Genomic DNA, 24,033 nt, shown 5'->3' with positions numbered 1-24,033 from the left:
TTTGGAATTATATATATATAATTATAATATATATATTATCTATACATTATATATATAATTATATATATATAATATATATTTTGGAATTTTGAGGCAAATTCCAAAATTCCAACAGGCACCAGGACTCAAGAGCCTGAGGTGCTCATTCCAGCTTTGCCTACAACTAGCCCTGTGATCTCCTCTCTTGTCAGAGGGGCCTCAGTGTCCTCATCTGTAAAATCAAGCCAACTCTGCCTGTCCCAGGCATCTCATTGAAAGCCACAGGCCAACTGTGAGCCATGGGAGCACTTACACTCCACCAGAAGAGGCTGTCTGAATCCTCTCCTGGGATCCCTCCGCCCCAAGGGGCTTATCCATTTCTAAGACAGCCATGTGCCACTCTGGATAACACCCCAAGAACAGGGCCCAGGACACAGACTGCAAATCACAAGAATAAAACCAGCTGCCTGTGGATATGTCTTCCAAGGGTCTTTAGCAAAGGCCCCTCCAAGCTCATTTTGGCTAGCACTGGAGCTTTCCTGCTATCTGCCAATCAGATTCCCAACCACACGTGGGCTCCATGAGCCCCAAAAGCCTATTTTCACCAGGCTGGGTGGAGGCACCATTACATAAGGGCACATCTTATTAACGCCAAGTGGCTGGAGCTATCCACTCAGGGGGTGTATACATTTCACCCTCTTTCCTCCACCTCAGCCCCCTGCAAACCAGAGCTGCATTACCAAGATGTTGCATGCCTCTCTCCCTTCCACCGAGGCACAAAGATGCTGAAGACCTTAAGGCAGAGCTGGCCTGGCTGCCAGGGCTTACTCTCAGTGTCACCTGCCTTTTGGTGCCTAGGCTCCGTCATGCATCATCTGTGCTTGGCCAGGGCTGGGGCAAGCATGAAATACTGAAAAGAGCAGGCTCCAGGAGCCCCAGTTCCAGACTAGTGTGGGTGTATATTAGCCCCGTGACCCAGAGCAGGTGGGCACCCTCTCTGAACCTCATCCCCTTACCTATAAACATAGTGATACAGGCTGGGCTCAGTGGTTCATGCCTGTAATTCCCGCACTTTGGGAGGCCAAGGCAGTTGAATCACTGAGGTCAGGAGTTCTAGACTAACCAGGCCAACATGGTGAAACCCCGTCTCAACTAAAAATGCAAAAAGTAGCTGGGAGTGGTGGCAGGCACCTGTAATCCCAGCTACTCGGGAGGCTGAGGCAGGAGAATCACTTGAACCCAGGAGGCAGAGGTTGCATGAGATCTTGCCACTGCTCTCTAGCTTGGGCAATAAAGTGAGTGAGACTCAGTCTCAAAAACAAAAAAAGTCCTAGTGATACTATCTATATCACCTACTTCACACATCCATGTGGGGATAAGGATATAAACTACTGTACAAATAAGAAGGATGATTATTCCTGTGATTTAACCCATGCCAGGGAGTCCTCTGGCAAGTTTGGCTTGACCATAATCAGAAGCTTGGCCCACACTCACCCCCAACATCCTGGCAAATCTCCTGAGACTGGCCTAGAGGGTAAAGGGAATGCCATCTACCATCATATTTTCACTGAAAAAAGTATTATTCCAAATAAACTATTTGGGTCACGTCCTGTGGAGTGGGGTTACCAATTTCACACAGCTAGATATAAGCAGGAAACTCAAAAAAAAAAAAAATCTGTTGGCAGAAACCCTGAGAGTGGTCCCAGGAACAGCTAAGATCTCCTATTTAGTGAGAGGCCAGCTCCATTTGCTGAGAGCAGGATTCAAAGAAGCCCCAGTTTCCAGCAAAATGATAAGCCTCTGCCTGGGGCTCTACATCCTGCGTGGCCGGGGGAGGGGGCAGGTGAGGCCCCTAGGGACAAACTAGGTCCACCAGTTAGGCTTTAACTCACCTTTCCAGCCTTTGCCCCCTCCCTTACATAGCCTATATTCTAGCCCAAGTTGTCCTGTCCCAATCCCCTAAAACTTTCACCCTTGCTATGTCTTGGCTGAAGTGGGGCTCTTGCCATGAGAGGCCTACCTGGAAAGTCCTGGAGAGTGGACAAAACTGCCCACTTCCCACAAGACCCAGCCAAACGCTCCCATCTCTGTGCGGCTCCATGATCCTTGCTCTCCCAGAAACAGATGACAATTCTCCCCCTCTTTAAGTTCCCCAAGAGTGTTCTTCACACATTTTTAAGGTTAGAGTTAATCACATTCTGGCTCGTGTCATAATCTATGTCTATGTCTAACACAGATGGGGAGAACAGATTTTGTAGTCATCACATAGGCCTGGGTTCAAATCCCAGCTCTGTCACTTACTGGCACATTGTGCTCAGCTGAGCATAGGATAACTCTTCTGAGCTTCACATCCCTTCCGTGGAAAATGAACTGAAGACAATGTCTAGTGCTGGTGAGTATGTGCAGCAACTAGAGATCTCAAACACTGCCAGGAGGGATATTCACTGGGACCGCCACTTTGGAAAACTTAGGGAATTTCTTTGGATATACCTAAGAGAAAAGCATGCAGATGTTTTCCCAAATGATCTACATTATAATGGTCACTGCGATGCTATTAGTAATAACTAAAAATTGGAAACAACCAAATGGTTATCAATAGAAGACTGGATAAACAAATTGAGGTACTAAACACCCACACAATGGAATCATTATACAGCAATGAGAATTACCAAACTACTGTTACCTGCAACAACACGGACAAATCTCACAAACATGTTGAATGAAAGTAGCCAGACACAAAAACTGCATACTGTGTGATCCCGTTTAGGTAAAATTAATGCATAGTGCTAAACGTCAGAAGAGTGCTTATCCCCTCACTCAGGGGATAGCTGGAAGGGGGGCTTCTGAGGCTTCAGAATGCCGGCAATGTTGTTTCCTGATCTGGATGGTAGTTAGATGGATATATGGGATGTATGCTTATTTTGTATGTAATCAAAATTTTACATATTTTTTAATGAGACTAACGTGAGACAAATGAGATAACCTATGTGTAATGTTTTAAATGGTCCCTGGATGATGTGAATTCCTTCCCTCCTCCCTGTGTCTTAGAGCCCCATAAGGGCAAGAATTGTGGCATTCTCACCTCTGTCCCCTTGTCGTAGGCTAGTATACGGCAGGCACTCCATTAGTTTCGGCTGATTTGAATTTAGTGCCCCAGCCTCCTTTCTCAAGGCTGCTGCTCAGATGCTCATTAGGTAAAACAACTGATCGCCACTTCAAGTGCTTTCCTAACACCCCTCCCAAGGTGAATTTGCATTTTACCAGCTCAGATACAAACTAAAGGGGAGAAACTGAGGTGGAATTATAGTCACCAACCAGGACCCAAAGAAGGACCCAGAGGCACAGGGACATTTCCAGCCTCAAAAAGTGGGAACCACATGGCAGAGGGGAGGCACACAGTTACAACTTTTGGCCAGAGGCACAGGCCATCAGCTTCAGACGCTCCCAGGATGATACCCTCCTTAATGCCCACATTTCTCCTGATGGAGTCCTTGGAATTCACATTCCTGCCTACAACTCTAATACCAGGCAACACTTCAGGGGCTGACACAGATTTCCTAGAACCCCACAGAAAGAGATCTCACAGATCATCTATTTAGGGATTTTTAGACCTGCCTCAGGATCACCAGGGTGAGAAGGGGAGGCCAGAGCAGTTCCATGTTATCCACACTATATGAATTCACTGTGAAACAGAAGTTTGAAAAACTGCTATCTAGTCTAACCCACTTGTTTTCACAAGAGGAAACTGAGATCCAGACAGGGGAAAGGACTTGCTGAACATCACACGGCTGACCCATCCAGGTCCTCTTCCCAAGCCTTCTTCTGTTGATAGCCACCCCAACCTCTCCAAGATGGCACCGGGTTTGCTGAAGTCAGTGGCCTCCTGAGGGACAAGCTAGGAGGAGGCGTCCAGGGCTGGAAGATCAACTCATAGGAAACTCTCAACACTCACGAAGCCCTCTCACCTACTGACCCATCTCACTCTGCAAAGTGAACTCTCTCAGTTCCTCACCCCACCTCACCCAGTGCAAGTGAGTGAAACAAGACCACAGCAAGAGGGCAGGCAATGGTTGGGCCGAACACACACAACTGTCTCATCACACCCACCCCCGTTAGGAATCATCACACCCAGTCTCTGCAGAGGCTGCCGACAGAAGGGAGGGGGCTCCGTTGTTATAGGGCCCCTCTCTACATTCCAGACTCTGACCCATCACGGTCTCTGATGAGGAAGCTGAGGCTTGCAGAAGGTCAGCCACCTGCATAAGTTGACACAAGAAAAACTTGGTGGCTCTGGCAAAGGCCAGCTCCCTTGGGAAGCCTGTTTGTTCATCCCACAGCTAACAATTTGGGAGGCCTCAGGGAGGTGGACAGGGCTGGCGCAGGTCTCATTCCTGCAACCAGGAACTTACCCCAGAGGAGCGGACCTCCAAGCCACATCCACACACCCCTAAGGCCCCTGCCCAAGTCTCCTCAGAAGCTGCTGAATTATCTGTGGTGCCATTGAGATGAGTGGTTTGGGGAAGAACAGGGCTCTGAAGTTAGCTGTGAAGAGGCCAACGAGCCAGAGCCTCTCAGTCAACAGGATTCTCCCAGGAATACCTTACACAGAGGCAGTTGGGAAACAGTATCGAAAACCAGAGTGCCTGCCCTCCACCTTGGATTTCAGGGTACAGATGTCAGGCACTGCCCTTACGCTTGCCGCCCAAGCCTTCCCACCTGCCTCTGTGGGAGCCAGCTATGGTGTCCTCTATTCCGGCGTGCACCCCTACCTTACCATTAATTATCTGCACGGCCTCAATGAAGCTCACCTCTCTGGGGCTCGTTTTCTCTTTTGTAAAGTAAGAATACCAATTTCCACCATGCAGTTATGGTGAGGGTTGGCCAGGCCTATGCAGGCCTTGAGACCTCCACAATGCCTGGCCCAGAGTCCTAGTCAACTGTTGGGACCCAACCTGCAGCACACCTCCTGGCCACCCCCGGGCCCACCCTAGCTCTGCCCCAGTTTGGGGCACCTGACTGCGGGGACCACAGCTTCATTCGGCCCCACAGGAGGCTCAGACATCTGAGCACCCTCCTCGCATCACCTCCTCGTGCCAGGCGGGAGCAGGAGGTGAGGGAGGAGGCCCAAGCTGAGAAGACTTGGCCGGGAGCCGGGCGTGCTCTGCCCGTTACAAGGGGTCTCACTTGATGGACGTCTGTCTCCCATCTCCCTGGGGTGCTTGGCTCTGCCTGCTGCCCCCACCCTGTCTCCCAGGCCAAAGTGCCAGGCTCCAGAGGGCGCCCCGGGGCAGCAGCGGGCAGCTCCCGCGCTCAGGTGCCAGCCACAATGCCCCGGGCCACAGCGTCAGACACCGTAGCGGCGGGCCCGGGATCTGCGAGCTAGTGCCCCGGATCTCTTTGCCCCGCCAGCCCCAGCCCCGGGTGCTGCTGCCGTCGGGCCACAGCTCGGTCCCGCCCGTCGAGCCCGCAGACGGGCGCTACTCACGGCGGGAGGCTGCGCTGAGGCGGGCACTGGGGACGCGGCGGGGTGCGCTGGGCTCGGCTGGGTCGGCAGTCCTCTCCTCCTTGAGCGCCCGGCGCCCGCCAGCCGAGCAGCCGAGGAGCCGAGAGGGCGGAGCGGCCAGCCCCGTCCCAGGCGCCGGCTGGAGGCGCGCCCAGCTGCCCCTGACGGGGCTCGGGGCGCCCCCTGCTGGAGCCCCCTCCGGACCTCCCCGGGGCAAGGTCCCAAAGCCTCCCGCCAGGTGGCGGACCCCTTAGGGCTTCGAGGATCCGGGGCAAGCGGGGAGAGCCGGTGCCAAGACCCTCCGCGCGTCCCTACCAGGTCTGACGCGCACATCCTGTGTGGCCTTGGGCAAGTCGGCTACCCTCTCCGGGCCTTATCTGGAAATAGAATTGAATGAACTTATACGTGTGACAGGGTCTGGCACAATCCTCGGAAAACGGCACTGCGTGCTCCTCTCCTCACCACACACACCGTGAGCCAGGAAGCCCCACTGGGCCGCCTCCTCCCTCCCAGCCAGAGCGCTCCCTGCACCGCAGACTCTCCTGGAAGCCTCACGCCCACTGCGCACAGCAGGGTGGCGGCTGCGATGAGAAAGGCCGCTCGGCTCCTCACTGCCCCCCACCCAGCCTGGGAGCGGCCCGCCCTCCTTTGCCCTTTGTCCTGGCGCGGTTGGTGAGTGAAGCCCCCATCTCGCCATCACGCCTTCTCTAATAGAGGACTTGAGGGTGGATTCGTCTTCTCTGCCCTCTGCTAAGAAATCCTGGAGGAAAAAAGGAAGGAGAGTGAGGGGTGAAGGGAGAAAGGAAGCGGAGAACAGAATTTAGGTCAAGTTCATTGGTCTTATTTCAAAACAAGAGGCTGTTTAGAGGAAGCAAATGAAGACCCCACCCCGCTTCCCAGGATTTCCATTCCCTAAGTTACCCACAGAGCTCCGCAAAAGGGCCTTAAATTCAGAGTCCTGCCACCAGGTTCAAAGCCCTGCCCTGCCACTCTGTATGTGTGTTCTTGGGCATGGCTCTTCATCAATAAAGTGGGAGGAACGCTCCTTTCTTAGCTCCTCATGAAGCTAGGGTGAGGCTGAGATGAGATGGAGTGTGTAAGATGCACCTAGAGGACCTCAACCCGTGTAAGCACACACACACCCTTCAGCCTTTTGGACACTAGGACAAATACAGATGGACCCCACCACCCAGCTGAGCAGTGCCTCAGCATCCAGGACATGCTCGGGAAAGAGTTCCTTGTTTATAAACTTCATCATAATCCAGAACAGTGCAGTCTGTGAGCCTCCTCTCCTAAGAGCACCATGATACATAGACATCCAAGACCAGAGGTGACTTGGACACCCACTAGGGGAAGGACACCCACTGGTGAAGTTTCACCAACATGAGGAGTCCCCTGCCAAGCTATCCCTAAACACCTCTTCCTCCATTTCCACTTACCTATCACTGGTGACAAACCATTACCACCAGCCTTGGTGGCATAGGACAACAATTTCATTATGTTCATGCATTCTGAGGGACAGAAGTTGAGACAGCACAGTGTGTATGACTTATTTCTGCCCTGCAGTGTCTGGGATTTCAACTGGGAACACCTGAATAGCTGGGGGTTTAAATCATCTGGAGGCTTCTCCATTCCCATACCCAGTAATGAATCCAGGGCTGGGCTCAGCTGACCCTGCTGATTACCTACATGTGGCCTCTCCATCTCTGTCCCTCAAGCCTCATGCTTAATATCTCATTTTCAGCAACAACAGCCCCTTGCATGAGTCAAAAGAGACCTTCTTGGGTTTAGCAATTGACAAGTTAGAGTCCATTGCAGCTGGAAGGGTCATTGTCAATCAACCCATCCAGCCTGGCCACTTTTCAGAGGAGGAAACTTAGGCTCAGAGAAGGGAAGTGACGTGCCCAACATCACACAGCTGGTGAGAGACAGAGCTAGGATTAGAATCTAGATTCTCAGTCTGGTGCTCCTTCCACTGTACTTGCCAAAATGCAACTACCTTGGGAGGTACCATCTGGAGATACATCTCGTGCTTGAGGTTGAGTGGGTTCATTGGACCCTCACCTGGCAGCGACAGGGCACTGAACACAGGACCAAGGTGGCCATCAGTAGAAAAGGGGAGGCCCCAAGGACAGTGACAAAGAAGACACCAACTCCAGAATGAAGCCAGGGGCAGTCCAGGTCTTAAGAGCTAAGAATTATGCAACTCAGCTCCAGTTTTTGCATGGTTCCCACTGCTGACCAAATCAAGTGTAAATGCCTCACCCTAGCATGTAAGGCTCCAACCTGCATTTTCCTGCTGTGTCTGCACATTCTCTTCACTCCTCTGCATGCACATCCAGCTCTTTTGTCAGGTTGGATTATTGGCAGTTCCTGCCTCCATGATTTTGTTTGTTTCCACTACCACTCCCCTCATCCCATTCTACAAAATCTTATCTATGATCTAAAGGCCTTCTAAAGTATCATGTCTTCCACAGAAAACTTCCCTGGTCTGCCTTCTAAATACCTCTTCTTTGAACCCCACCACTCCTGGTTGGTACCTCTCTTGTCATCCTCCTTCCTCTATTTTAATTGTGATTAGTGTCTACGTCTCTTTTTCCCAAGGACAAGTACAATGTCTCATCCATCTTTGAGCCCATATGATGCCTGATATCCTAAACCCAGTAAAGGTTTGTTAAACTGAGTTAAGGAAGGTAAATATCACAAGATAAGGGACCATAGCTGTTTTGTTTTCTATTGTCCCCTAAGAGCACCCAAATACCTGGCACTTCCTTCAGGTCCTTCACTTCTAGGAAGACGCCATTATCTTCTTTTACATATGATGAAACTGAGGCTTGGGGAAGTTGATTTGCCCAAACTCAACCAATTTGTAAGTGGCTGAGCTGTGACGTGAATCTTGCCTACTGGTCTCCAAAGCTGTTCCCTCTGCTGCCTTCCTTCAACTGAAACTGCCAAGATTTCTAAAACAGTGTTAATACGAGGCTTTTCAGCCCTGGCAGGAAATCAGAATACCTGTGAATAACATGGGGTGTTTAAAATCCCCCATGCTCAGACTGCACCCTACATCAATTACATCAGAACTTCTGAGGATGGGGTCTGGGTATCAGTTTTTGTTAAACTCCGCAGGTGATTCCCAATGCACAGGTTGAGACCCCATCTGTTTATGTCACAGAGACCTGCGGAAATTCTCAACCCCCTCAATGGGAAACACATTTGAGTGCCTGCTTTGTACAAGACAGTCCAAGGGACTGTGAGATGGTAGAGTCACAGGAGCTCAGTGCTTCCCAGGGATGAGAATATAAGCCCATAGATAAAGATGTAACTGTGTCAGGCAGCAAAGGGCAGTAGTCATGGTGATATCCTAAAGCACACTGTGATGCCTGGCAAGTTTACAGACTCTAAAAACCTCCTGACAAGGGGGCAAGGTGGGGATTAAGATGCTGTGTGTAGGCCGGGCACGGTGGCTCAAGTCTGTAATCCCAGCACTTTGGGAGGCCGAGGCGGGTGGATCACGAGGTCAAGAGATCGAGACCATCCTGGTCAACATGGTGAAACCCCGTCTCTACTAAAAATACAAAAAACATTAGCTGGGCATGGTGGCGCGTGCCTGTAATCCCAGCTACTCAGGAGGTTGAGGCAGGAGAATTGCCTGAACCCAGGAGGCGGAGGTTGCGGTGAGCCGAGATCGCGCCATTGCGCTCCAGCCTGGGTAACAAGAGCGAAACTCCGTCTCGAAAAAAAAAAAAAAAAAAAGATGCTGTGTGTGTTGGCCATGGCTGATGGCACCTGGGTTGGCTTAGAGGATGGGTAGCATGAGGGCTAAATGCAGGGACTCTTGACGCCAGACTGCCTGTGTCCACGCTCAGGCATCCCAGCATGCAACTTACGTACTGTGTGATCTAGGGCAGGCTGTTTAGAGGAATCAAATGAAGACCGCCCCCCTTCCTGGAATTCCCATCCCTAAGTCACCCACAGTGATCATTAGTCAACTCTAATGATCTCTCTGTGTCTCATTATCCCCATATGTCAAATGGAGCTTATAATAGCATTTACTTCTTGGGCTGTTGCAAGCATGCAGTTACTTTTCAATTAGATCAGTGTCTGGCACTTGGTAAAGTGCTCAATGATTATTACCTATTATTATTATTCCCTAAATGTCTGGCAGTAAGCTCCCCTGGGGAGGAAATGGATCTTATTTATCTCTGCTTCCCATCCCACCCCTAGCCTGGCCCAGATAATTGCCAAATGCAGTCTCTTGACAGTGGGTCCAGTACTGACTGTCAGGCTCTTGGCCAAGGGAACGCACAGGTGATTCCTCCCCAGCGGCTTGCCTACTGGGTGGAAGGCCGGCAGGAAGCTTCCTCCTCCCAAACTGGCCTGGTGGCCTGGCTTCTCAGCCCTTCTCAGCCCTGCTCACTCTGCCCTGTGCCATCTGCCCTCCTAGATGGGAGGTATGGAGCAGGCTTGGCTTGGCAACCCTTCCTGCTTCCCCCCTCCCCCTCCCCCTGGGCCCAGTGGCTCTTGCAGCTAGAGGCAGCTGCTTCAGTCTCTAGCCTTGCTGGCTCAGCACCAGAGGGATGGGGAAGGGCAGTGGGGGAGAGAAGAGAGGAAGGAGCTGGGGGATGGGAGGCCTTGCCTCTCTCTAGAGAACCTGGGGGTGGAGATTTCCTGGACGTGTGTATATACTCATTCACTCTGCAAACATTCAGTAGTACCTGCTGGGGTTAGGTGCTGGAGTAGGGGCAAATAAAGACCCAATGCCATGGAAGTTCAGGTCTACTCCAGAAGGAGCCTCCAGAGAAGAGGGAGGCTTGAGTCAAGCTTGAAAGAAGAGTGGGGATCACTGGGAGGACCATAGAAGTCCACAGTGGGGCAAGGGAGGCAGGACACACAGGGTGTGAGCAGCTGTGCATGTAAAGGGCTGCGGGTATAAACCACTTGTCATTTATCCCTACTTCTACCTGAGCCAGCACAAGAGCCACACTATGGGATCGTGACCCATTCATATGCCATTGCCTTCTATTCGGGACAGAGGCTGGTGACATGTTGTGTGGCCAGGACCCCTCAAACTACGCCCACAAACTCCAACCACTTACTTCTTTAGGCTTGGGAATCAGACAGGCCTATTTTTATTTCTGCTCAGCCACTTTCTGAGCCCCCGTTGTCTCATCAATAAAATGGGAATAATTACATCTTTTTCTCAGGGCTGATGTGAGGACCAGACTCACAAACACTGTGGCAGATGTTTGAAGGAGCAGAGGCTCGGCACCATAGGAAAGGTTTGAGAGAGAGAGAGAGAACTGGCACAAATGTCAACCTCCCTCCCAAACCAGATGCTTCCGTCCTTCAAGACCGTTGGTCATGTGTGCCATATCTTTCCAGCCATGTTGTTCCTGTCTCTGTCTCTGAAATGCTTTCCTTTTTTCTCCTTTGTCTATCCATGGTTCAGCTTAATTCCAACTTCATTTATTCTTCAAACCTTTGCTTGTGTCTATTGGGCCAGACTCTGGGCTGGACCCTGAGAGAAATGAGGCACTGGGCCTGCCCTGCAGGAACTCAAAGCCAAGCAGAGGAAATACCCTGGGAACAAAATGCCTGGAATCCTATGTTCTGAGCCAGATCAAGGGCTGGGCAGATCCCAGAGGGACCTCAGAGGTGGGAGGAGTAGACCCTTAGTTCCTGGAAGGTGGGCGGGGAGCAGGGAGACTCCTCAGAGGAAAGGATCTCTTCCCAGATCTCATTAGTTAGAGTTCACAGTCATACCTGCTGAGATGAAGATATGATTTCATCTTTCTCTGTTTGCTGATGGGTCCCTTGAGTGACCCCTGTCACCCTCCCCACACTGTGCCAGGGATGTAGTTGGAGTTGTAAGGGGCCTTTGGTGGATCCGTACAGGATGGGTAGGAGAGTGGCTCCTTCCACACCCCCACCTGAGCCATGACCTCTGTGTGGGCTGGTCCTCCCACTCGGGGTTCTGCTCTGCATGGTCTGCATGGTGACTCCATCTTAGCTGAGCCCAGGTCCTGACCCACTTACGAACAGATTCATAGCTACTAAAATTTGAGACTCAATGTGTATTTGGTTCTAGAGGGAATATTATATTGTATATATAAAATCATAAAATGAGTCATCTATTGGTTTTTAATTTTTAGAATCAACCTATGTGCACAAAGGATTGACTAATTTATAGGCACACATCAAAATGTCATGTTATTAATCTTGACAATGAAAAATACTATAGCAAATTTGGGAAGTGGAAAGGGAAAAAGCAATAAAAGGAAGGCAATTTGCTCCAGCTTATGTTATTTTAAATTATAGTGGTAGCCAGGTGTAATGATGTCCCTGTAGTTCCAGCTACTCAGGAGGCTGAGGTGGGAGGATCACTTCAGCCCAGGAGGTGGAGGTTGCAGTGAGCCAAGATCATGCCACTGCACTCCAGCCTGGGCGACAGAGTGAGACTCCCTCTCAAAAATAAATCAGTCAATCAAAATTGCAATGTAAGATTCCTAAGGGAAATGGCTGATACCAGGGCTGGAGCAGGAAGAGTGCAAAGTAACCTAGAGCATCTTATGCCACAAAGTAAGAAAGTGCTCAAAAATGACAGTAACCTGCCAAGAGGACAAGGAAGCCAACTTGAAAGGGCTCTCACAGGCCAGAATGGGAATTATTTCAGTATTGAAATAAATAATTACAGGACAAGATTCGAACACATCAGATCATTTAAAAATAAACTATGTGTTCCAATCTATTTAAAAATAAACATATTTGGCCAAGTTCAGTGGCTCACATCTGTAATGCCAGTACTTTGAGAGCCGAGGCAGGAGAGCTCCTTGAGGCCAGGAGTTTGAGCCTGGCCTGGGCAACATAGCAAGATTCAGTCCCTAAAAAGTAGAAAAACCTAGTTGGGGGCATGATAGTGCATGCGTGTAGTCTCAGCTACGTGGGAGGTTGAGTCAGAAGGATCACTTGAGACCAGGATTTCAAAGTTGCAGTGAGCTATGATCACACCACTACATGCCAACCTGGGTGACAGAGCAAGACCCTGTCTCTATAAAAAATAAAAATAAGTACTAAAAATGAAAAATTTTTAAATTTGTTAAAGGAGAGGGAAAGAAAGAAAAATGATATTTTAAAAAAACATGCTAACCAATAAGTATAAAAGAAGTAATGGAATTTTTTAAATCACCACTTTAGCAGCATGTAGTAATAAGTGATCCAGGCAAGAAGCATCACTGGATAACAAAACCACTGAGGCCGGGCACAGGGGCTCATGCCTGTAATCCCAGCACTTTGGGAGGCTGAGGTGGGTGGAACTCTTGACCTCAGGAGTTCCACCCGCCGAGGTCAGGAGTTCGAGACCAGTCTGGTCAACATGGTGAAACCCTGTCTCTACTAAAAATACAAAAATTTAGCTGGGCATGGTGGTGGGCACCTATAATCCCAGCTGCTTGGGAGGCTGAGGCAGGAGAATTGCTTGACCCCAAGAGGCAGAGGTTACAGTGAGCCGAGATTGCACCACTGCACTGTAGCCTGGGTGACAGAGTAAGACTGCATCTAAAAAAAAAAAAAAAAAAAAAAAACCAAGTGAACGATTGCTGGGAAACAGGGTATTCATCTGATCTCTAGGTATCACCTCACAAATTACTCATTAATGACAAAGGGGAAAAAGTACTTTTACAAGGGAGGAATGTGACAGATACCTCCTTAAGGAAATGACCAAACTAACTTAGCATCAATTATGATAAGACAAACTGACAGCATGTGTCTACCGGTGAGCAGCACTGAGAAAGATATCACATCACCTCTGTAGTACTCCTGCCAAAAATGTAGACTCTGAATCTAATCATCAGGACGCAAATCAGACAAGTCCAGATTGAGGGATATTCTACAAAACAACTGACCTGTACCCTTCAAAAATATCAGTGTCATGAAAGAAAAATATGGCTGAAGAGACATAACAAATTCAGTGTCATGTATGATGAGTGATTGGATCCTGGATTGAAAAAAAAATATTTCGGCTGGGTACAGTGACTCACAAATCTAATTCCAGCACTTTGGGAGGCCAAGGCAGGCGGATCACAAGGTCAGGAGATGGAGACCATCCTGGCTAACATGGTAAAACCCTGTCTCTACTAAAAATACAAAAAAAAAAAAAAAAAAAATTAGCCAGGTGTGGTGGCATGGGCCTGTAGTCCCAGCTACTTGGAAGGCTGAGTCAGGAGAATCACTTGAACCTGGGAGGCGGAGGTTGTGGTGAGCCGAGAACACACCACTGCACTCCAGCCTGGGCGACAGAGCTAGACTCCATCTCAAAAAAAGGAAAAAAAAAAGAAAAAAATTATTTCAATGATGTTGAAAGAGACATTACTGGACAATTATGGAAATCTGAATATGGACATTTATTAGATAATTACGTCAGTGATTACATTTTCTAAGTGGGAGAAGTATATTGTGGTTATAGAGGAAAATGTCATTAATTCTTTTTTTTTTTCTGAGTCAGAGTCTCTCTGTCACCCCGGCTGAAGTGCAGTGGCGAGATCCCAGCTCACTACAATGTCCACCTCCGTGGTTCAAGCAATTCTCATGTCTCAGCCTCTCTATTAACTGAGATGCATCTGCCACCACGCAGATTTTTGTATTTTTAGTAGAGACTGGGTTTTGCCATGTTGGCCAGGCTGGTCTCAAACTCCTAGCCTCAAGCAATCCACCCGCCTCAGTCTTCCAAAGTGGTGGGATTACAGGTGTGAGCTACCACTGCAGCCAAATATACTTAATTCTTGGAGCATGGGTGATTACATATTTTGAGGAGAAATGGCTCTGTGTCTGCATCTGTTCCTCAAATGATTCAGCAAAAAAGAAAATCTGTATACATGTACAGTGAGAGAAAGCCAAATATGGCAAATTATTAACAGTTAATAAGTGAATCTAGGTAAATTCTTGCAACTTCTCTGTAAGTTTGATTTTCTTTTTTTTTTTCTTTTTTTTTTTTGAGACAGAGTCTCACTCCGTCGCCCAGGCTGGAGTGCAGTGGTATGATTGATCTTGGCTCACTGCAGCCTCCGCCTCCCGGTTCAAGCAATTCTCTGCCTCAGCCTCCTGAATAGCTGGGATTACAGGTGCCTGCCACCATGCCCAGCTAATTTTTGTATTTTTAGTAGAGACGGGATTTCACCATGTTGGTCAGGCTAGTCTTGAACTCCTGATTTTATGATCCACCTGCCTCAGTGGATCAAATCCCTGCCAAAGTGCTGGGATTACAGGAGTGAGCCACCATACCCAGCCAGTTTGAAATTTTTTAAAATCCTAAATTGGGGACACAGGGGTAATCTCTCTGTGGTCATCCCCATTTACACATTAATAACATTTGTGTGCCTTTTCCCTAAACAAACAAACCAAAAATGGCTGGATGTGGTGGCTTCTGTCTGTACTCTCAGCACTTTGGGAGGCTGAAGTGGGTAGATTGCTTGAGGCCAGGAGTTTGAGACCAGCCTGGCCAACATGGCGAAACCCGTCTCTACTAAATATACAAAAATTAGTCAGGTGTGGTGGCGGGAGGAGGATTGCTGGAGGCCAGGAGTTTGAGCTCACCGTGGAAAAAATAGGGACCCATCCTCTAAAAAAAATAAAAAAAAAAAAAAAAAAAAAAAAGTTGGGGGAAAATAAAACATAAAATTTACTACAGTAAGCCTGGTTCGGTGGCTCACGCCTATAATCCCAGCACTTTGGGAGGCCAAGGAAGGTGGATCATCTGAGGTCAGTAGTTCGAGACCAGCCTGGCTAACATGGTAAAACTCTGTCTCTACTAAAAACACAAAAATTAGCCAGGCCTGGTGGCATGTGCCTGCAATCTCAGCTACCCAGGAGGCTGAGGCAGGAGAATTATTGAAACCTAGGAGGCAGAGACCAAAGTGAGCCAAGATCACACCACTGCACTCCAGCCTGGGCAAGAGAGCAAGATTCCACGTCAAAAAAAAAAGAAGATATATATATATATATAAAATAACATACATGTATTACAGTAATTAGCAGAAAGAGTAAAACTCAAAATTGTTGAAAGTAGTTGTCTCTATGGATGTCTTAGTCCATTTGGGCTGCTATAACAAAATACTGTAAACGGAGTAGTTTATAAACAACAGAAATTTATTTCTTATAGTTTCAGAGGCTGAAAAGTTCTAGTTCAAGGCACTGGCAAAATGGTCTGGTGAAGGCCAACTCTCTGGCTCATAGATGGAGCCTTCTCACTGTGTCTTCACATGATGGAAGGGGCAAGGCAGCTGTCCCAGGCCTCTTTTATAAGGGCACTAATCTTTTAAAAAGGCTCTGGGACAGGCGTAGTGGCTCATGTCTGTAATCCCAGAGCTTTGGGAGGCTGAGGTGGGAGGATTGCTTGAGGCCAGAAATTTGAGACCAGTCTGGGCAGCATTATCGAGAGCCTTTCTAGCAAAAAATTAAAATTAGCTGGGCATAGTGGTGTGCACCATAGTCCTGGCTACTTGAGAGGCTGAGGCTGGAGGATTGCTTGAGCCCAGGAGTTTGAGATTTCATTGACTTGATTGTGCTACTGCACTCTGGCCTAGGAGGCAGAGTGAGACGCTGTCTCAAAAAGAAGAAAGAAAACAAGGGATGGGAAGAGGGGGTGTGCTCTGCTCTCATGACCTAATCAACACCCACCTCCTAACTCCTAATATCATCACTTTGGGGGTTAGGATTTCAACATATAAATTTGGAGGGTACACAAACATTGAGACCACAGAAGTGAGTATCACTGGGTTGGGGCAAAAAGGATACTTCTGATTTTCATCTTATACTTTTTGAACTTTTTTGGTTTTGCCATATTTCTATATTACCACTATGATTAAAGAAGACTAGGTTAATTTAAAAAACAAAATATCTATACCAGAAGCTGCTCTGATGATAGTAAGCTTATATTCATGGGGTTCTCTTCATTCCAGAAAAAAATTAATAAGCGTTGCATTTCATGCCCATTAGTGCTCATTAAGTTTTTAGACCTATTGGTGAGTGCTGAGGTCCTTAGAGCTCATGCAGTTTTCCTCAGCTTCATTTCTCCTCAACAACAGCACTTAGTAAAGGGTAATATATTCTTTTGCAAAATCTTCCTAAGAGGAAAATAATTGCCAAGAGCTTCAAATATCACTAATATGAAGACACATTAAGCTGTAAATATCCCTCAGCAAATGATAAAAATGACAAAATGAGTAAAATCATATCCTGATTTTTGTATCCAGCTGTGTCTCATTTATTTCACCAGGAAGCTCTATGTCTGCCAATCTACCTAGACCCTATTTTCAATCCACAAAATAGATAAGGAACCTAGAAAAAATTGTGTTTTGTTCTGTTAATTCACTTGAATCAATAGGGAAAATGACTTGCCCAAATCATGCCACTGATCTTTGGCAAATGCTTAACTGGAAATCAGGCCTCTTCTGATATATCCCAAGCTCACAGGTTCTGATGCCGTGGGCTCTGATTCTTCCATGCTGTGTGAGTATGCACAGGTCACTCAAATTCTCCTGGCCTCAGTGTTCTTACCTGTAAAATGAAGTTGTAGGATTAGAGTAACACAAATTTAGCCCTCGTTGTTCCTGATGGTAGCTATGTTTTTCAGTGGGAGTAATGTAGGTCTCACAAGGCTCGGCAACTTGGTAAGTTTCACCCGGCAAGGCAATCCTGAGCCTTGCACACATATTCACTTTACATTCTGACTCATCTGAATAGGCTCAGCTTAATGTAGCCAAAAAAAAAAAAAAACAAAAAAATCCACAGATGTGACAGCCTGAGGAATCCTGCTACAAGGAAACTCAGTTGAGAGGACACAGTTTAGCTAAAATTTGCTTAATCACAACAACAAAAACAATCTAGGAACCCTAACACTCCTTAAAAAACAAAAAGCAGGCCGGTCACGATAGTTCATGCCTGTATTCCCAGCACTTTGGGAGGCTGAGGCAAGTGAATCAAGAGGTCAGGAGTTTGAGACCAGCCTGGCCAACATGGTGAAACCTCATCTCTACTAAAAATACAAAAAAATTATCTGGGCATGGTGGCAGGTGTCTGTAATCCCAGCCCAGGGAGGCTGAGGCAGGAGAATCCCTTGAACTTGGGAGGCGGAGGTTGCAGTGATAGTGAGCCAAGTTCGCACCGCTGCACTCCAACCCGGGTGACAGTGCGACGCTGTCTCAAAAAAAAACAAAAAAACACGCAGATTTATTAAGCTAATAGGTTTTGGTAAAAGGTCATGATCATTTTCAATTCTGCATGAATCAGTGGATTACAAATTGTAGAACAAGCTCAGTATTAAACCCGTTTGTTGTTAATGATGCTAAAGAATCCTTGGAACTCCTAGAAAGCCAACATGTCACTGTGGCCTCTAGAGTTAGACATTCAAAACAAACCAGAAGGAACTTTAGAGATCACCTAACACATTCATTTTATAGAAGACAGAAGGAGGACCACCAGAGCAAGAGCGACTTAGCCAAGTTCACATTTATCTGGGGCAGAGCCAAGATTAAAGGTCAGGCTTCTCAACTCCTAGCTCAGTGGATATTCCTCATGTGAAATGCTAAAGGCTGAAGCCCTGGGTAAAGCCAGATTCACTCATTATGATCAAGGTAAGCCTGAAATAATTCAACAAGAAATGTTGGAAGGCCAATATGCAAACACCATACCAGTAGCTGTAGGAGACATCTGAGGGGACATGAAATAGAAAACGCATTTGAGATAGCCAAGAGTGTGAGCAGTGGGCTACAGCACCAGACCCCAGGAGTTTATAGAATCAAGGGAAACTTTCCCAAGAGGGAAAATACATTGTATTTCCCACAATGGGAAATATACTTTTAAGGCCAGGCGCAGTGGCACATGCCTGTAATCCCAGCACTTTGGGAGGCCGAGCTGGGTGGATCACAAGGTCAAGCGATCGAGACCATCCTGGCCAACAGGGTGAAACCCTGCCTCTACTAAAAATACAAAAATTAGCTGGGTGTGGTGGTGCACGCCTGTAGTCCCAGCTACTCGGGAGGCTGAGGCAGGGTAATTGCTTGAACCCAGGAGGTATAGGTTGCAGTGAGCCAAGATCACGTCACTGCACTCCCACCTGGTGACAGTGAGACTCCATATGTGTATATATGTATATATATATATTTTTTTTTAAGTGGTTTTATAAAAGACACATATACCAACCAGGTGCGGTGGCTCACGCCTGTAATCCCAGCACTTTGGGAGGCTGAGGCAGTGGATCATGAGGTCAGGAGATCGAGACCATCCTGGCCATGGTGAAACCCCACCTCTATTGAAATACAAAAAATTAGCCAGGCATGGTGGCGCGTGCCTATAGTCCCAGCTATTCAGGAGGCTGAGGCAGGGGAATTCCTTATATCTGGGAGATGTAGGTTGCAGTGAGCTGAAATCATGCCACTGCACTCCAACCTGGTGAAAGTGCAAGACTCCGTCTCAAAAAAAAAAAAAGACACATCTACCACAAGAAGTGTTTTTTTTGTTTGTTTTTGAGACAGAGTCTCACTCTGCCGCCCTGGCTGGAGTGCAGTGGCGTGATCTTGGGCACTGCAACCTCTGCCTCCTGGGTTCAAGCTCACAACTGTTATCCCAGCACTTTGGGAGGCTGAGGCCAGAGGATTGCTTAAGCCTAGGCATTTGAAGCTGCAGTGAGTATGACAGCACGACTGCACTCCAGCCGGGGTTACAGAGCAAGACTCTTATCTCAAAAAAAGAAAAAAAAAGAAAAGAAATATTTTTTACATGTTTAACCTTGCAAACAGATGCTAATGAAAAATCTTTTTAAAATCCTCCACCTTGGCAAATATTTTTTAAAATAACAACATCCAATATTAGTGCAGGGCAGGGACACCTATCTCACTCTTGGTTTGGTATCAATCGGCACAATTTCTCCAGAGGCCAATTCAACAATATGTATCAAAGCCTCAAAATCACTCATAATCTTTGGCAAAGTAGTTCCACATCGAAGAATGTCTTCAGTGATTGGCCAGGCATGGTGGCTCACGCCTGTAATCAGCACTTTGGGAGGCCGAGGCCAATGGATTACTTAAGATCAGGAGTTCAGGACCAGTCTGGCCAACATGGTAACACCCCGTCTCTACTAAAAATCCAAAAATTTGTAGATGTGGTGGCATGCACCTGTGCCCAGGTATTTAGGAGGCTGAGGCAGGTGAATCACTTGAACCTGGGAGATGGAGGTTGCAGTGAGCTGAGATCGTGCCACTGCACTCCAGCCTGAGCGACAGAGCAAGACTCCGTCTCAAAAAAAAAAAAAAAGTCTTCAGTGATAATCACTCTGGTCAGAACAAAGGCGCAGGCTGCAATGAGTCAGTGGTGGTTTGGTACGATTTAGCGCAGCCTGGTTAGAGGGTTAGTGACTGTGCCCTCAGGGCCCTTTGAAGGTCCCTCGGGAAAACCCAGGGCCGCTGATGCAAAGTGGGCTGTGCTCTACCACTAAGGAATAATGTTTTGCTGCCATCTGGTGTTCTCCCAGGTAAGTGCACCCACCACAGAGAAAAGCTCTCCGAGTTAGCACAAATAGGCCCTTTCCTCTGTTCTCCCCTACCCGGGATCACCTGGGTCTCGCTCTGTCACCCAGGCAGGAGTTTAGGGTTCACTGCAGTCTCAATATCCTGGGCTCAAGCAATCTTCCCACTTCAGCCCCCACGTAGCTGGAACTACAGGGGTGCACCACCACGCCCTGCTAATTCTTTTATTTTTTGTAGAGATGGGGTCCTGCTATGTTGCCTAGGCTGGTCTCAAACGCTGGAGCTCAAGCCAACCGCCCACCTTGGCTTCCCAAAATGTTGGGATTACAGGCGTGAGATTGCACCATTGCACTCCAGCCTGGGCAACAAGAGCGAAACTCCACCTAAAAAAAAAGATTGCCGGGCGCGGTGGCTCACGCCTGTTAATTGCAGCACTTTGGGAGGCCGAGGCGGGCGGACCACAAGGTCAAGAGATCAAGACCATAATGGCCAACAGGGTGAAACCCTGTCTCTACTAAAAATACAAAAATTAGCTGGGCGTGGTGGCGTGGGCCTGTAGTCCCAGCTACTCGGGAAGCTGAGGCAGGAGAATTGCTTGAACCCGGGAGTCGGAGGTTGCAGTGAGCCGAGATTGGGCCACTGCACTCCAGCCTGGCGCCTGGCGGCAGAGTGAAACTCCGTCTCAACAAACAAACAAACAAACAAAAAACAGGTGTTCTGTTTAAGAAACAAACAAACAAAAAAACCTAATAAAGCATTTACTGGGTTCCACGCATTGTGCTCAGCACTGTACAAGCATTCCCTTTTTTAGTCCTCATAAGGGCCCCATGAAATAGGTAATTTTATCATCCCCGTTTTACAAATGAGGGAACTAAAATACAGAGAGGCTAGCTAACTTGCCCAAAGTCACACAGCTACTGACTGAGTAGTGGATTAGGACAAAATGGCAGTTTGGCACCAGAGTCGGTACTCTTGACCACATCCTTTGTGAGGAGGATCCAGGGTCTATGTGGTGTACTTGGAGAGAACCTCACAGCCCATACAGCAATATCCTCCCCACACCCAGTACATCTGCCCCAAAGAAGCCCATACCAGAACTGGGTTCACCCATGCCCTATAGGCAGTCTAATCGGAATCATGGAGAACCACCAGCTCAGGCTAAATCCAATGGAGTTTTTGGGAAAAATCTTTACTTGCAAAATATTTCATATATACAAAAAGATGTCAGAAATAATGTGGCTGGGTGCAGTGATTCATGTCTTTTTTTTTTTTTTTTTTTTTTTAATAGATAGTCTTGCTCTGTTGCCCAGGCTGGAGTGCAGTGGTATGATCTCGGCTCACTGCAACCTCCACCTCCTTGATTTAAGCAATTCTCTACCTTAGCCTACCAAGTAGCTGGGACTACAGAAGCCCACCACCACACCTGGCTAGTTTCCGTATTTTTAGTAGAGATGGGGTTTCACCATATTGGCCAGGCTGCTCTCAAACTCCTGACCTTGTGATCTGCCTGCCTGGTACTTCCAAAGTACTGAGATTACAAGTGTGAGCCACAGTGCCCAGCTGACTCATGCCTTTAATCCCAGCACTTTGGAAAACCAAAGTGGGAGGATCGCTTGAGCCCAGGAGTTTGAGACCCCCTGGTGAGACCTCATCTCTACAAGAAATTTAAAAATTAGTTAGCTTTGGTAGCATGAATCTGTAGTCCCAGCTACTCAGGAGGCTGAGGTGGGTGGATAGATTGAGGCTGGCAGGTAGAGCCATGATCGTGACACTGTACTCCAGCCTAGGTGACAGAGCAAGACTTTGTCTCAAAAAAAAAAAGTTTTCATAGTAGTGGCGCATCAGTAATGAGTTTGAACCCTGACAGTTCACTGGCTTGTTTTCTACCATTGTTATTAACACATGCGGAAAACCAAGTGGGATATGAATGCACTGAGATTTTTACAGCAATCCTGCCCCTTCCTAGAGTAAACCTGCCCCCACTAACTACAGTTAATTGTGTCCTGCTGGACACATCTGCAGTTTGGGTAGCAAAGCAGTTGGTTCATAGTGGAGCTGGGAAAGAGTCTAGATTATTTGTTATGGTCTAAGAAAGTAGTGGATAAATAATTAGCTGGGCATAGTAGCTCTTGTCTGTAGTCCCAGCTTCTTGGGAAGCTGAGCTGGAACAATTGCTTGAGCCCAGTAGTTTGAGACTTGCAGTGAGCCCTGATCATGCCTTGCACTCCAGCTGGGGTGACAGAGAGAGACCCTGTCTCAAAAAAAAAAAAAAAAAAAACCAAGAAGGTAGTGGCTCCTGCTGGGGATCAGAAAGCAATAACCCAAAATATGGCTCCTTGGCATACTGTGAATTAAAGGAAAATAGGAAGCCTCAGGAGCAGCCTCAAAAGCAAAGACTCTCTCTTACCATATCCTGCCCTCCTGTCTTCCTGCCCCTTTCTCCTCCAAAGGGAGTCACAGAAAACAGAATTTCTTTTCCCCGAGGGAGGTAATAGAAACCAGAATATTTTTCCAAAACAAGCCATACCAGTCTGAGAAACATGGCAAAATCCCATCTCTACAAAAAAAATAAATAAATAACAACAACAAAAGAAAAAATTAGCTGGGCATGGTGGCGTGCACCTGTGGTCCCAGCTACTTGGGAGGCTCCATGGAGAGGGAGGATCGCTTGAGCCTGGGAGGTTGAGGCTGCTGTGAACCATGATTGCACCATCACACTCCAGCCTTGGCAGCAGGGCGAGACCGTCTCAAAAACAAAAACAGTAACAACAAAAAAGCAAGCTATAAAACCTAGAAATATTACTCTAACTTTCCCCCGCCCTTCTGTGCATGAGCTGGCCATAAAGAAATTATCTGACCTACCTTATCTAACAGTAGGTCATAAGACTCTCATTCCAGAGGGGTTCTGCCCCATACCCAGGAGGAAGGAATGCTGCACAGAAAGGCCAGGAAGAATCTGGACAGGCCTTGCTGGGTTTCCCTACTTAGTCCATTACTATCAGATCACACTCTTTTTGTCCAATCACATTTCTATACAGTTGTCCAGTCTTCATATATATATATATATTTTTTGAGACATGATCTCACTCTGTCACCCAAGCTGGAATGCCGTGGTACCTGAGCAGAAAAATAGTTTTCCCTGTGTCTTTGGATTCTTCATATCTGAAGCCTGCTGAGTCACATAAAACTTGGATTGACTACATTTGCTATGCTTTTCTCTTGTTATCCTATCTTTTTTCACAGGGGTGCTGGCCATGACCTTTACAATGGGTGAGGAAAGGTTTTACTTCCTTCTGCCCCTACAGTCCCAGCCAAAGCTGTGAACCCTCAGGACTCGGGGGGGTTATTAAAGGAGGGGGAAGCCCAATGTTCAGCCAGCATTACTTCTAAAGCAGTTATTAACCTGGGGTCCACTGGCTCCTAAGCAAGTCTGTGAATGTCCTGAAGTCATACACAAAGTTTCATGTGAGTGCCTTTTTCCCCCTAGGGAGAGGGCCCATTCCACATCTTTTATCTGATTTTCCAACTGGTCTGACTTTCCACAAAGAATGATCGTTCTTATAAATCAGGAGTTTGCTAACAGCACACAGGCCAAATCTAGCTCAATGCTGGATTTTGTACAACCCACAAGCCAAGGTTTTTATATTTTTAAATGGTTGAAACAATCAAAAGGAAAATAATAATTCATGACACATGAAAATTATATGAAATTCAAATCTCAAACCTGTGTCCAAAAAGTTTTCTTGGAGTGCAATCATGCTTATTGGTTTACAGACCGTCAGCTGCTTTTGTGTTATGAGGGCAGAGTTGAATAGTTACAACAGAGCATATGGCTTGAAAAGCCTAAAATATTGCCTATGTGGCCCTTTTCCAAAAATGCTTACTAACCCTTGCCAAAGATGGACTAGATAACACATCTTGTGACTATATACGTACCTCTATTATTTACTTCTTTTTTTTTTTTTTTTTTGAGGGGGTTTTTCTCTTGGTCACCAGGCTGGAGTGCAATGGCATGATCTTGGCTCACTGCAATCT

The 24,033-nt window shown here is 47.4% G+C and overlaps 2 protein-coding genes across 8 annotated transcripts in view; both read right to left on the bottom strand.

Annotated features, from left to right (window-relative positions):
• The window catches only part of DAPK2 (death associated protein kinase 2), a 125,988-nt gene extending 120,367 nt beyond the window's left edge, over nt 1-5,621 (bottom strand). The window contains exons 1-2 of one of the 5 annotated variants that reach the window (XM_032297211.1): nt 5,465-5,571; nt 4,404-4,578 (exon numbers count right to left, since the gene is read on the bottom strand). The gene's annotated coding sequence lies outside the window, so the exon portion shown is untranslated. The other 4 variants (XM_032297209.1, XM_032297210.1, XM_032297213.1 and 1 more) reach the window with 4 other exon arrangements.
• An 11,091-nt stretch (nt 5,622-16,712) lies between these two features.
• Nucleotides 16,713-24,033, bottom strand: part of CIAO2A (cytosolic iron-sulfur assembly component 2A) — a 26,000-nt gene continuing 18,679 nt past the window's right edge. For all 3 annotated transcript variants that reach the window (XR_004274818.1, XR_004274816.1, XR_004274817.1), the window contains one exon: nt 16,713-17,032. The gene's annotated coding sequence lies outside the window, so the exon portion shown is untranslated. The remainder of the gene's footprint in view (nt 17,033-24,033) is intronic.

This window comes from Sapajus apella, unplaced genomic scaffold (assembly GCF_009761245.1).
Source record: "Sapajus apella isolate SASKATOON/1434 unplaced genomic scaffold, GSC_monkey_1.0 scaffold37, whole genome shotgun sequence".
NCBI lineage: Eukaryota > Metazoa > Chordata > Mammalia > Primates > Cebidae > Sapajus > Sapajus apella.
This window is presented reverse-complemented; position numbering and strand designations above follow the sequence as displayed.